General features: G+C 41.8%; 1 protein-coding gene across 1 annotated transcript in view; it reads right to left on the bottom strand.

The window, feature by feature from the left end:
* The window catches only part of si:ch211-67e16.4, a 147,049-nt gene extending 142,148 nt beyond the window's left edge, over nt 1-4,901 (bottom strand). Inside the window, exon 1 of the mRNA XM_034186599.1 lies at nt 4,616-4,901. The gene's annotated coding sequence lies outside the window, so the exon portion shown is untranslated. The remainder of the gene's footprint in view (nt 1-4,615) is intronic.
* Between the last annotated feature and the right edge of the window lie 9,996 nt (nt 4,902-14,897).

Genomic DNA, 14,897 nt, shown 5'->3' with positions numbered 1-14,897 from the left:
GTTTATGAGACGTTTGCTACTGTGAAATACGAGCGCGAGACACTTCTCAATATTCAGGAGAAAACTGGTTGACTGTCTTTTGTTATTCCTGAATTGAGGTGTGATAGTTTCGAGGAGTGCCATACCAGAGGCAACACTGACCAACAGTCCAGGTACTGAGGCCGTGGACAGCGCGAGGAGACTAGGCGATGGCTCCGCCACATACCTTACCGTGGTCTGGAACTGCAGGACGCCGAGGGCCCGTGTCGCAGACGCCGACACCGGTGAAAACGTGGAGGGTTGTTGGTGAGGCTCCACAGCCGCTCCTCGAGGATCCCTCTCCCGTCCATCTACCTTGCCAACGTCCAGTCTCTCCAGCGAAAAATGGATGACCTGCTCTGTCGTATGCAGTCTCAGCGGGAGGCCAGGTGTTGCTCCTTATATTGTCTGACAGAAACCTGGCTGCACGACAACGTTCCGGACTCCGCTATCCAGCCACTGGGGTTCGCTGTGTATTGCTCAGACAGAAGTGAAAGAGAGCACGGGGAAATCCAAAGGTGGAGGTGTGTGCTTCTTTATTAACTTGTCTTGGTGCACGGATAATGTTGTTGTTAATCGAACCTGCACGGCCAATTTGGAGTGCCTTGTCTTGAGTTGTCGCCCCTTTTATCTTCCCCGCGAGTTCTCCGTGTTGTTCCTTTGTGCAGTCTACATTCATCCAAGAGCAGACACTACAGCTGCTCTCAGTGACTTAAGCGATATTCTACACATATGAGAGCTCATATTCCAATGCTGTAGTCATAGCGGCTGGAGACTACAATAAATGTAATCTTAAATCTGTCCTTCCTAATTACCACCAGTATGTAAAACAGCACACAAGGGGAGCTCAAACTCTTGACCACTGCTACAGTAACTTAAAGGCAGCATATAAATCAAGTCTTAGACCTGCTTTTGGGAAATCAGACCACTCTTCAGTCCTCTTGCTCCCCTCTTACACTCAAAGGAGCATACAGTGCAAACCTACAGCATGCACTGTACAATGCTGGTCACAAGAGGGCAGTCTAAAACTTCAGGGCTGCTTTGACGCTAAAGATTGGTCTGTTTTTCAGTCTGATAATCTGAATGAATACTGTGAGTCGGTGACTGATTACATAAACTTTTGCATTGACTGTTGTATCCCTAAGAAGGTCATTAAAGTATACAACAGTCAGAACCCGTGGTTCAATTCAGATGTCAGACTGAAGATGAAGGAACGAAATTCAGCATTTAAATCTGGGGACATTATTGCTTACAGACAATCCAGATATTCTCTTGAGCAGTCAATTAAAGTGGCCAAACGGTCATATGGAGAAAGAATGGAAGACTACTTTAAAGAGGATAACCCCCGGCTGATGTGGAAAGGACTCAATTCCATCACTTCATGGAAACCTAAAGCAGGGAATATAGTAACCACTGATCAGGCCTTGCCTAATGATCTGAATAATTTTTATTGTCATTTTGAGTCTGCTGATCTCGAACCTGTTGTTTTCTCTGAAAGCTTGGATCACAGCAGTTTGACTGTAAGGCAGGAGGATGTGCAGCGTGCACTATCTAGGAACAAGGTTCGTAAGGCCCCTGGCCCTGATAATGTCCCTCCTCGTGTCCTCAAACTATGTTCGGAGCAATTGGCTCCTGTTCTTACGGATCTTTTTAATATGTCACTCAGGAACTGTACTGTCCTAGAAAGTTTTAAGAAATCTATTATCATTCCAGTGCCAAAGAAAACACCTGTGACATGTTTGAATGATTATAGACTGGTGGAACTCACTTCTGTTTTAATGAAATGCTTTGAACGTCTGGTGCTGGATTTTATTAAAGGCCAGATCCCAGTGTCTGTGGACCCACTCCAGTTTGCATACAGACAGAACAGGAGCGTCGAGGACGCAATCTCTTTTGCCTTGAACTGTATTTATAGCCACCTGGAGTCTAGTAATGTTGTTTATTGATTACACTTCGGCTTTTAACTCTCTTGTGCCATCCAGACTTGTTCAAAAACTTAAGACTCTTGGTTTGGGTGATGCCATTTGTAAGTGGATTTTTAGTTTTTTTAACCAACAGATCTCAGAGAGTGAAAATTAATGGCTGTCTTTCTGATGAAACGTTTGTGAGCACTGGTTCCCCTCAAGGATGTATCCTTAGTCCCATCCTTTTTACTCTGTACACTTATGACTGTGTGGCTTCCCATGACAGTAATCACATAGTTAAATACGCTGATGACACAACTAACATTGGGTTGATCAGTGCAAATGATGATTCTTGTTACAGAGCTGAGGTACAGAAAGTTGTGGACTGGAGCAAAGAAAATAATCTGCTCCTGAACACTTCTAAAACTTATGAACTTGTTGTTGACTTTGGTCGAAATAACAGCCATTCACCTCTTGTTATTGAGGACTCTAAAGTCGAAATTGTGGAAGAATGTAAATTTCTTGGGCTGACATTGTCCAATGATCTCACTTGGAACAAAAACATCACAAATATTGTTAAAAACGCTCGTCAGTGTCTCTTCTTCTTGAGGAAACTTAGAGAATTCACCATGAACTCTAAAATCCTTGTGAATTTTTATCAGTGCACGATTGAAAGTCTTGTTAGCTCCATCACTGTCTGGTTTGGAAACATTACTGCCAAAGACAAGAGAGCATTATATAAGGTGGTCCGCTCAACCAAAAAAATTGTGAACTGTGACCTGCCTGTGCTGGAGGCTCTGTACAAAAGTAGACTCTTAAACCGAGCTTTTCAGATCATAAATGATCCTTCTGGCCACCCTGGAAGAGTCATGTTTGAGCTTCTTCCCTCTGGAAGAAGGTACCGCTCCATTAGGTGTAAGACGTCTCGTTATGCAAGGAGCTTTTTCCCCACAAGCTGTGATCAGCCTGAATAGTGCACTTTAAGCCTGACAGCACCTCAATTTATTTAATTTATTTGATCTTAACTTTTTAACTTGATCTCTGTGCCTTGTATTTCACAGTGTCAATGTGTCTTTATGTGATAATTTGTTTCATGTCTGTCTAATGTTGTTTTCTTGTGTGTGATGCACTGAGCTTTTTGCACAACCATTTCCTATGTGGTTTTTTTAACTACAAATGGCAAATAAACTAATCTTGAATCTTGGAAAGCTGTAGCTTTTGTGCTAATTTGATTAGCGCTTGCTCTAGTCTTCTTCTGTTTGTTTTTCTGGGGACATTACAGCGCTACCCACAGGTCTGGCATATGTACTACAACATTAAACGAAGCTTCGACGCACAGAATTGAACATTGTTTGTAATCGAATTATTCGAATTACTCGACTAATCATTTCAGCCCTAGCCTGAGGTTTTCCATTTCCTCACTATGTTCCTCACAGTGGAAACTGACATCTGAAATCTCTGAGATAGCTTTTTGCATCCTTCCCTAAACCATGACATTGAACAATCTTTGTTTTCAGGTCATTTGAGAGTTGTTTAGAGACTCCCATGTTGCCACTCATTAGAAGAGATGCAAAGAGGGGAAACATTTACAAATGGTCACCTTAAATACGCTTTCTCATGATTAGATTCACCTGTGTAAGGAGGTCAAGGGTCAGTGAGCTTACCAAACCAATTTTTTGTTCCAATAATTAGTGCTAAATGTATTCAAATGAATAAAATGACAAGGGTGCCCAAATTTATGCACCTGCCCAATTCTGTTTAAATAATTATTTAACACTTTCTGTAAATACTAGAAACTTCATTTCATTTCTCAAATATCAGCATGTTCATCTGCTGTATGACACACACACAGACAGACATACATACATACATATAAATGCATTTTTGATTTATTGTGTTTGTAAACTTGTGTGGACCTCAGGAAGAGGAAATAAACAAACATATTTAACAGAAATTTCTGATCCAGACAACCAATGATTTATAAAGGAAAATCATGAAAATTATCAGGGGTGCCCAAACTTTTGCATAAAATTGTATGTATATGTATATATGTAGAGAGAGACAGACAGACAGGCTTGCTGATAATTACGCAAAACTTTGATTAAAGAATCATAATTTTTAGAATACAGTATTTGTCAAGTTTATACAACTTGTAACTACTTGTATAAACAAACATACTGCATTAAATGAGTTATGGACACAGCCATCCGAATAGGGTCGGCCTTTTGTCACCAGAGTCTTGCCATGCGAATACTGAAATGAGTTATGGACACGGCCGAATAAAAAAAAAAAAAAAAAAAATCAAAATCGAAAAATATTAAAGGAGTTATGACATCTTGAATGCAGTACGCTTGTTTATACAAGTAGTTCCAAGTTTTGCCACCAGTCTACACGTGCGAATAGGCAAATGACAGTTATGGACACGGCCGCTGTGTGAATAGCCACGGCCTATGATGAGTGCAAAATGAGTGTGGTATTATTACTGTTTTAAGAATGTTTAATTTTCACTGTTACTGCACTTTGTGTGAAATAGTCATATATACACTTCCTAATAAGCGCTCAAAGTTTCTGCAGGCTATAAATGAAATGAGTTAGCTAAACGTTAGCCCCTGAATCTGGTATTAGCGTAAAGAAATTAAACATTCCGTCTTTTGTAAAGCACATGCAGCTTTATGATTAAAGTGCATACTCACCGTTAAAGTGCAGATTTCTATGACTGTGACTGAAATGAGCAATTTGACGTCTGTCGTGCTGAAAACCTGTACGATATCAAATCAAAACAAATGCTAATTTGTGCTGAACCTCACTCAATGAACAGGCTTGACTTCTTAGCATCGTATTCAACTGCACACACCCTGTTCGGTAGAAAGATCGAATTCGCGTATCAACAATATGTCTGAAACCGAGTAGGAGTCTAATTTTTCTTTTCAAAAATGCTGAGGTTTGAGGAAAAACGTCACCAGGTACACTGCAACGTTTCCCTCCACTGATCTCTTTTGCTCTCATACAAAAATCAGCATTTCCGTCGCGCATTAAAGGCGTCATTTCGCTGTCTTACTTTTACCACGCCTACTTTAAAATTTTAGAAAGTTTACTGGAATATTTGTGAACTCGCTTATAATACGAAGCTGCTGTATTAACGAGTTTGTCTCCTATAGTGGATCATCTCCTAGTTCAGTATTCTAATTTATTTATTTTAAAGAGTAAATTTGGATTTTCACTCACTCAGTGGCAGCAGGTTTCACCAAGTCCAAAAAAAGACTGCGTACATATACCACACAATACATCTTTATTACATCTGTTTATGCATGTTATGTTTGTGTTTTTGGCTGAAACAAAATCTTTTCCAAATGCATTCCAGAAAACATCTGTATTTGGTGCATCAGTTCTCTTACACTGTGTTATACAGCAGTTCCCTGAAATCACATGATGTTAAACCAGATTATTTAACATTTACAGGGGACATTTATTTTGTTCACATTACAGTCTGAAGGTTTTACACGGATCTGCAGTCACAATGTCCTGCCAGTACCGTTCCAGTTCTGCCCACTGCTGCCCAGGGATGGTGAGGTTCCTCAGTAACCCTGTATGACAGCCTCATATCAGCATGAAAAAATATATTTTTGGTGGCTGTTTCCATATGTAGGTGTGACTGCATCCACCCTGAGATGAAAAAGGTGTAAGCTTCAAATGATTTGTAATTTTGCATTGCCTGTCAGGAGTAGAGACCTTAAATGATAAGAACCAAACACAAATTTCAACAAATGGATATCTAATTCCACATATAATTAATAACACCCTTATATCATACATATCTGACAAAATAGGTAATAGAAAAATATCTAATACTGCATAATTAATACAGAAATATCTCATGTAACAAGTGGTTCAAATAATCATCCTGAGTTTGTCTAATGGTATGTTAATTCCACTTGCCATGATTTATTTTCTTAAACACTTGTGCAATGGTGGCTCCATGGCGGCCCCTTTGTGACAGAGCAGTGGTGGGCACAGCTAACCAAAAAGTTAGCTTCAATAGCAGCTAATCAGCTAACTAAAATTTATCTTTTATGAAGCTAAACCGATAAACCACCCAAAAAATTATCGGAAGCTACAGCTAACCAGTAACTTTTAGTATGGTCTCACTCACACACACACACACACACACACACACACACACACACAATTACATCATTATTCCTAATCAGCATATACCAGTGTCGCCGTGAGGCAGAGGTCTTAGAAAATAAAGCAGTTTTGCCTTATGGTTTTGATTTATAAAACAAATTAATCCAGATAGAATAACTCCATTAATGTCAATTCTGTCATTTGTACAAAGTCAAAATATAACATCTATCTTTTAATAATGCACTAATTCTGAAGTTTTGTAACAAACACAGACGCCAAAGGGATTACTGATAAAATGAGCCTCCGCCAACACTAATTGGTTGACTCATTCATTCTATGTAAGAACCAGAACGTTAATGGAGGTGTGTGTTGGTGTTTACATATAACTGTGCTTTTGTAAAATCTGTCTGTCTCAGTGACAGATATCTGAAGCTTTTGTACAACAATCATTTCCACATAAATTCAGCATAATTTCATCATAAAACATGGAGGAAGCGATCAGAGCGCCGCAGCTACATGAACTGCTAGCTGCTGCGTTCACTATGCGTGTCATTTCAAAGCATCACTGATTATCACCTCATTTCTAGAGGTTTAAGAGGTTTTATCTTTATCATCTGATGGATAATAATCCAATTAATCCATTTGATCACTTTGGGTGAAGAGACTCTATCTCAAACGAGCTGCTGTGATCCGAAATGATGCATGCACAGGGAAGGCAGGTGGACCAATTTTTAGGGGCGGACCATTCGGTCCATTTATTTCTATTAGAACTGTTGTCAGCAGCCGCCATCTTGCTCAGGGCCGTATATAGGAATGTGAAAGGGGGGGTTCAAATCCTTGATTTGGGGGTCCAGTGGGCCGCAAGGCCCCCGGTGGGGTCAAGGGGCAATGCCCTTGTTGGTGGCTCAGGGGGGCGAAGCTCCCCGAAGCAGAAGCTTTTTGAGGATTTTGAGGGGTAAAAAGCTACATAAATTTCATTTGAAACCCAAAATGTATCATTTTAGGAAATACATTTTTATATACAAATAGTCCTTGCTTGGGATTGGATCAGTTGCCATAAGAACCACCCAGGAAGAGCCAAGATAACATTAATGCAAACTTTATACATGCCTGTCCGTTGCGAATGACGCAACCGACAGGCATGAAAACTCACGCATGTGCACGAAGGTTCAAGCTGGGCTGATGCAAGCGCACATGATTCAAATCCATATAGTTTTTGCAAAAAATAAAAAGGTCGGATAGTTTTCTAACAGACCTCGTATTTAGCGGTATTAATATTCGCGTTTACATTATGAATATGTACGTATATGTACGTTATGTATTAAAATTGTTGTGAAAGTGTAGTGACACGGACCCACAACAGGGGGCGTAAATGAACGGACAATGGAAGGAGTCAAATTATAACACTTTACTGGTGTGAATGTCACAACCAAACACAGCAGAATCAGAATGTGCAACAGTCAATTAATAAAAGGTGTCGTGTGGGCAGGCTCGACGATAGGAGACGCCCGTCTGGAAACGAACCGGAACCACACGATTTCCACCGCCACCTGAACCCGAGGAATACTGGAGCCGCCAAGTCCCGGAGTCCCCAGGTGGCCACTTTCCCGGAGTGTCGGATCTGGTACTGCTGGCAGAAAGTAAAAGACAGTCAAAGGGTGGGTGTGTGAACACCCAGTAACAATGGTGGGAATGCCACCTCCACTTCTCACTCAATACGTGTTAAGCAGTGATCCTTCAGAGGAAAAGAGTGCCGTCTGCACTCACTCAGCCTCCACAAACTTAGGACCGGTACTCCTGCAAACACTCACAATAGATAGATTAGTAATTTACCACACAGGCTGAGGACATTACCTCCAGATGAAGATGATATCTCGGCAGTTTGGTGGAGGTGTCTTCCTGCTTTTATACCAGATGTGTTGATTAGTGACAGCTGTCACGGATGATGGGTGACAGCTGTCACCACGGCTTGTTCCTGAGGCGGCAGCGCCCTCTCGTGCCTGAAGCCCGCACTTCAGGCAGGGCGCCTTCTGGTGGTGGGCCAGCAGTACCTCCTCTTCTGGCAGCCCACACAACAAAAATAGCGGTATTTAATTTGGCGACCTTGTTTAACTTGCGAAATTTGCATAATAAATCCCACGCGAATATTTGCACCTTTACAGTATTTACAACAGGAAGGAGAAGCTCCCTTTATTTCTCAGCTTATACATACAAACATGTTTTTACAAACCAGACAAGTGTAATTGTGTGTCTACATGGGTATTTACAAGCCGACTAATCTGTCTGATATCAGGGTAGGGACCAGGGAGCAAAAATTCTCAACCCCCATGGGAAAAGTTTATCCAGCAGTTTCCTCTTTCATCACTTAAGGGATTACTCTGACAGAGGAAATTGAAACTTGAGGGTGTGTGATAATAGCTGTGTAACAGTTAGTGCTTGTTGCTTATGATCAATGAAAAGAAAATACATAACATTGATATTCAGATCAGAAAAAATTCTCGTGGGGGGGGGGGGGTCGGTTGAACCCCCTCTATAGGGCATGTTGCTTAGCATCATTATGCATCATCAGGCATTAGATTAAACAGAAATAGATTATTTGCTGACTTGGGGTTAAAGTGATCTGAAAATGCTGTTTTGTGCAGTGTTCAGGTGCTACGACAAACTGACAAGCGTATCAGCTATATAAAGGTTAAATAAATAAAAAACGTGTTGTGAGCTTTCACAAGTGTGTATTATACATAATATTACTGATGTGGGGGAAATGACTAGAATTGCTGAATAAAGGTTAGAAAATGATTTAATTTTTGTCTATCTGTATTCTGTAAGGTAATGACTTCAGTTTTACTGCCTGAATGCTTTGTTGTGATAAATATCTCACCATTCTTTTAGTGATTCAGTTAGAAGTCTCACTTTCATAAGTCTCAATTTATCCCTTTTTAATTAGCCTTGGGTTTTTAATTCACATCAGGTTTTCCATCCTGAGATATTCTGTAAGAGCAAATTCATAGAATGGAAATGTTTTTTTCTCTCAATTTGGTGGGTCACATGACAGTCGCTTTGACATTGTATATTCTACGAATATAAGAATATACATGAATGAGATTAATTTCTCTGATATACTCACCGTAAACAGTGTAGTGCAGATTTCTTTCAACTTGGTCCAGAAATGACTGAATAATCTTACTTTCACCCCAGCTGGGTTTCATTTTATTTACGTATATTATTTGATATTTTCATGAAGAAGCGCTCCGTAAAAGCGGTGCCATGGGTTAAGAGCAGTCTTTAATGTTAATATCTTTAATATGATGCGAGCGTGCAAAGCTCTTACTTTGACCCCTGATTATTTCCCCTCTTTAACTTAACTTCACAATGAAATTAATTCAAGAGTAGACTAGTATCTGGTGTCGTGGCAGACATAGTGTGTTTGACAAACTGATGGTATCATTTACTATCTGGACTGGGAGATGAACAGTCCCAGTCTGTTAAGCCTATTACATATAGTCTGATCCTCTTCTGTATTTGTTTTGACATATAGTGGCTGCACAAATGTGGGACTGAGTTTGAATACATGTAACAGCACAGTATTAGCATATAAAAAGCAGATTCATGGTGAAACTCTCTTCAACATTGCTCATGTGTTGTGAAAGTGTAGTGACACGGACCCACAACAGGGGGCGCAAATGAACGGACAATAGGAGAAGTCAAATATGAACACTTTACTGTTGTGAATGCCACAACTACACACAGCAGATTATAGAATGAATACAGAGTCAATCAATCAAGGTGTCGTGTGGGCAGGCTCGACGATAGGAGACGTCCGTCTGGAGAAGAACCGGAACCACACGATTTCCTCCGCCACCGAACCAGGAGAATACTGGAGCCGCCAAGTTCAGAGTCCCCCAGGTGGCCACCGTCTCCGCGTGTCGGATCTGGTACTGCTGGCGAAGAGCAAAAACAGTCAGGTGTGGGTGTGTGTACATCCCGTAACAAGTATGGTGGTTATTCCACCTCCACCTCTCATCCACACTCGTGCAGCTACTGTCAATCACTTAACTGGCGGGATGCAGAGCGAAGCAGTCGCGGCATACGCCGGTTCTTCAGGAAAACAGCTGCAACAACGTATTCACTGAAACAACATTAGTAACACTCAGGCTGAGAACGTTACCTCCTTGGTAGAACGATAGGTAGATGATTGGTGACAGCTGTCACCCTGGCTGCTCTTGTGGGGCGGCAGCGCCCTCTCGTGCCTGAAGCCCGCACTTCAGGCAGGGCGCCCTCTGGTGGTGGGCCAGCAGTACCTCCTCTTCTGGAGGCCCACACAACATCATGTCCAGATTGATTTCTATTTATGTTTGGGTGTCTGACACTAACCAAGATGGCGGTGCTCTGGCAACAGCCAGCGAATGAGCAGATCACCCCAGTCCTCAATCTAGTGAGTAAAAAGAAATCAATGGTTCGGTCTGCGACATCGAGATCTAACTGCCACACACCTGGCTTTGCTACTCTCTAAAACTAGACTGTGCGTACTGTGAGCCATGTTGGCAATTTGGAGATTGCAGTTCACCCCATTACAGCAACGAATGGAATCAAAGATTGGGGACATTTGACAGAAAAAATTAAACTCCACGAGTCATCTCAGCCTGCGTGGTGTATGAGCAGTGGAAATACAACTGTACTATCGATGTGCAAATGGAGAGGGATGTGCGTAATGCAGCGCTCTTTTGGAGACAAGTTTTGGAGCGCATAGTGAATATGACTTTAACACTGGCGTCCTGCAGCCTAACGTTCCAGGGTACAGAGAAATACCAACCAAACAGACACTCGGTCTGCTTTAGATCATGGTGTCTCAACAACAGAGGGTTCATCCGGATGGCGTGCACATCATTGGGGATTTTAATGAAGCATGCCTCAAGACCGTTCTCCCCAAATTCCATTAGCATGCCAAGTGTGCAATGAGGGGAGAAAACACACTTGATCATGTTGATTCTAACATAAAGCATACCTACAGAGTGACCCGCCCCGCCCCACTACACACACACACACACACACACACACACACACACACACACACACACACACACACACACACACACACACACACACACACACACACACACACACACACACAATCAGACCACCTTTCTCTGCTCCTCTTTCCAGCTTACACCCCCCCCCGCCCCAGGAGGCAAACAAAACCAGTCACCCAGACCATCAAAGCCTGTCCTGAACATGCCCTCCAGCTGCAGGACTGCTTTGCTTGCACAGAGTGGAGCATTTCTGAACCTCAGGACCTGGACACACACACAGAGTCTGTCCTCTTCTACATCAGGTGCTGTTTAGAAAACATCACTGAGGACAAACGCATCCGGGTCTTTCCAAACAGAAATCCCTGAATGAGAAAGGAAGTCCAGACTCTGATCAGAGCTCATAGCTCAGCCTTCGGGGTGGGGGACAGAGCTCTTTGCAGTCCTGCCTGAGGAGAGTTATCAAACAGGCTAAAGACTCCTACAGAAAGAAAATAGAGGGACAATAAACCGCATCAGATGTGTAGGGACAGCCAGGGCCTAACCAACTAGGCCACCCCCTCCATCATCCTCTAGCATCAGCAGCACACTGGCAGAGGAGCTAAACAGCTTCTTTGCCTGGTTCGAGACCACCACCACACACCTGCAGTCACTGTCTCCCCCTGGTTCCAACACCTCACCTCCCTCTCTCCCTGAGCATGAGGTGAGAAAAAACCTAAGAGCAGTGAACCAAAGCTGCTGGCCCTGATGGTATCCCGGGAGTAGCCATTAAAGCATGTGCAGACCAACTGGCAGAGATCCTCACCAAACTCTTTAACCTCTCCCTGACACAAGCCACCATCCCCACATGTCTGAAGGCCTCCACCATTGCCGCCATCCCCCCCAAAAACCTGCCAAAGACAGCCTGAATGATTACAGACTCATTGCCCTGACGTCTGTAATCATGAAGTGCCTGGAATGATAAGTCTCCCAGCACATCAGAGGCTGCCTCCCTCCCTTCCTCGACCCCCACCAGTTTGCTTACAGGGCAAACCGGTCTACGGTGGACACCATCACCCTCACTCTCCACACAGCACTAAGTCACTTGGAGAACAAGAAGAGCTATGTGAGGATGCTCTTCATGGATTACAGCTCAGCATTTAACACCATCATACCAGATATTTTCATCACCAAACAGCTGAAATTACAGCTTCCCCTCCCCACCTGTAACTGGATTAAAAACTTTCTGATGAGCTGCTCACAGTCTGTGAAACTCGTCCCTCACCACTCCTCCACACTCAGCACTGGTTCCCCTCAAGGTTGCATTCTAAGCCATCTACTGTACACCCTGTACCTCTACAACTGCTCTTCAACCTGTCCAAGCACCCGCATTATAAAATATGCAGATGATACTGCAGTGGTTGAACTCATCTGCGACAGGTATGAGACAGCGTACAGGGATGAGGTGGAGGAACTGTCGCTCTGGTGCTCAGAAAACAACCTGACCCTGAATGTTCTTCAGACAAAAAACTCATCATGGAATTCAGAAAGAACAAACAAACAAACTGTTTTTACACTGTAACCCCACAACATGTCGTCAAGGATAGTGTAATCTATACCTTTTTGGAATTGTATGGTCAGACAAATAATATGATATACCTTTCAATATGAGTGGAACATTTTTTAATTTTGACCCCTGTGTAATTCTTCTTTGACTCCACCCTTGTAGGTCATGAGAGATCAGCTTCAGGATACCTCCACATCTGAAAATGAGTATTAGTTAATTTAGAATATGTGTGCCAAATTTGGTGCTTTAGTCACAAAATGAACAATTATGGGAATTTTAGCTAAGCTGCTTTACTATAAACTAAGAAGTTAGAAAAAAAAAATACCCCCCACCCCCACCCCACCCCAAAAGTTGTCATCTTTAGAGTCCAAAGCCGTTTTTGTGCACTTGCCCATGTAAAAGCTATTACTGCTTAAGTGTGGACAGTTATTCAGTATCTGGACAGTGATTCAAATTCCAGACAGTAGTTCATCATATCATTAAATACAGTGACATTAAGGGGTGGGAGGGGGTGAAATGGAGGTTGGTAGGCATGGGGCAAAGGCACTTGACATATCTGGGCAGGTGGTGTCAAAACGCACGTGCCCATGTAAAAGCTATTACTGCTTAAATGTGGACAGTTATTCAGCGCAGAAAATCAGAATTTTCGAAATATTATTCGTGCAGTAGTCACTTGTCATCTTGACTATTTTTTAATTTTTAAATTGTTTTTGTCATTCTTTTATTTCTAGTTATTGTTTTTGATGTGTAGCTGTCAGTTCTTTTCATAATTGTTTTTGCAGCACTTTTTTTAAGCTAAAGTTGTGACTAGAGTGAGGTGTAAGGAGTTGACAGATTTAATTCAGAGCACAAGCCTAATAAATGAGTATATGTCTGTTTACGGTTTCCATATTCTGTTGTTGTATTTTTGGTGCTATTACACAGATGTATAATAAAACAAATGGTGACTGGTTTATGACACAATTATGACAGAGCTTGAGGTGAGAAAGCGAGGAAGTGCAGCAGCAGCCGGTGGTTTTTTTTTTTTTTTTTCATGTGCGTGCGCACGTGAATGAATCGTCCGTGAAGAGATGATTTAGTGGATATGATTTTGACCAGTGCAGCCGATTGCAGTAAGTAGTATATTATGTTTTTTTTCTATGTAGTTTGAAGAGGTCTTAGTGAAAAGATTAAGCATCCATGACGAGTGTTTGATAAATTTCTAAATTCAAATTGCTTACAAATTTTGGCATTTCGAAAAAACAAAATGCTTAGCTCATATTGTAAGTTAATAACCATTCATTTATTGAAATAATAATTATTTTTCACATATTTGAAACTCGGAGTGGATGCGAACCCAGCCCTTTTCATTTTCTGCTTTGCTTTTCTTTCCACACTGATGTTCACTTGGCCTGGTCTGTTGAATAAACTTTAAAATAACTGCTCCGAAAATATGAGCCCAGCAGCAACAGTGTTCAGTGATGGTAGTATGTAGTCCAAATCTGCAGATGTTAGGGGAACCTATGCCCAATTTTTGTTTGTGGTGATGTTATTTTTGCTTTAGAAAATTGCATTGTAAAACACAAACCACTTGACCTCAATGATTGTTTAAAATCTTTAACATTGAGTGTTCCTGAGAGCTTCCCAAACAGGTTTGAAAAGGCCTAAAATCGCAGCCCCCAGCCCAGGGCTTTGCCCCTAGACCCCATTGGGGACCTAGACGGCCCCCAAACCCCTCGACAAATTAGTTTCAGGCTTAGCCATATTTCCTCAATGCCAGCCCTGTTTAACACACTTGAAGGAACATGTTGCTGAAGAACATGCAGAAAGTTGTCCAGTGACTGGGTGCACAGGTCTTTTCAATATCAAATCTTAATTTACAGCTCACATGTCACAGAAACAGAGATTTTACTGACAGCAGCATCAGTCACTTGTTCATTGCTTAAAAATGACACATCATTGCCAGACGAGGACATCACTAAAGTTTGTGAGTCTGTCCGAGGATTTGATCTGTGCTCTGCCTGCCATACAGGGCCAATGAGAACATCATACTCAAGAACTCAGTCTTTCAAAAATATGTTCAACTATGTGGAGCCTAAGAAATTGTTTTTAGGAAGAGATGAGAATAGGAAAGACAGGTTTGCCTGTTATGTTCCAGTGAGACAGATTTTGAAATGTTTGTTAGAATCTGATCTGTGGCTGACTTGTGGATCAGGAGTGCACTTGACTGAGTCTCCTGCAAATGTTCTAAGTGACATTAATGATGATTAAATATTTGAACACAAAGATTTTTTTGTG

The sequence above is a fragment of the Thalassophryne amazonica genome, chromosome 14 (genome assembly GCF_902500255.1).
Source record: "Thalassophryne amazonica chromosome 14, fThaAma1.1, whole genome shotgun sequence".
NCBI classification, from domain to species: Eukaryota; Metazoa; Chordata; class Actinopteri; order Batrachoidiformes; family Batrachoididae; genus Thalassophryne; species Thalassophryne amazonica.
Note: the sequence above shows the minus strand (reverse complement) of the source record. Positions and strands in the feature narration are given on the sequence as shown.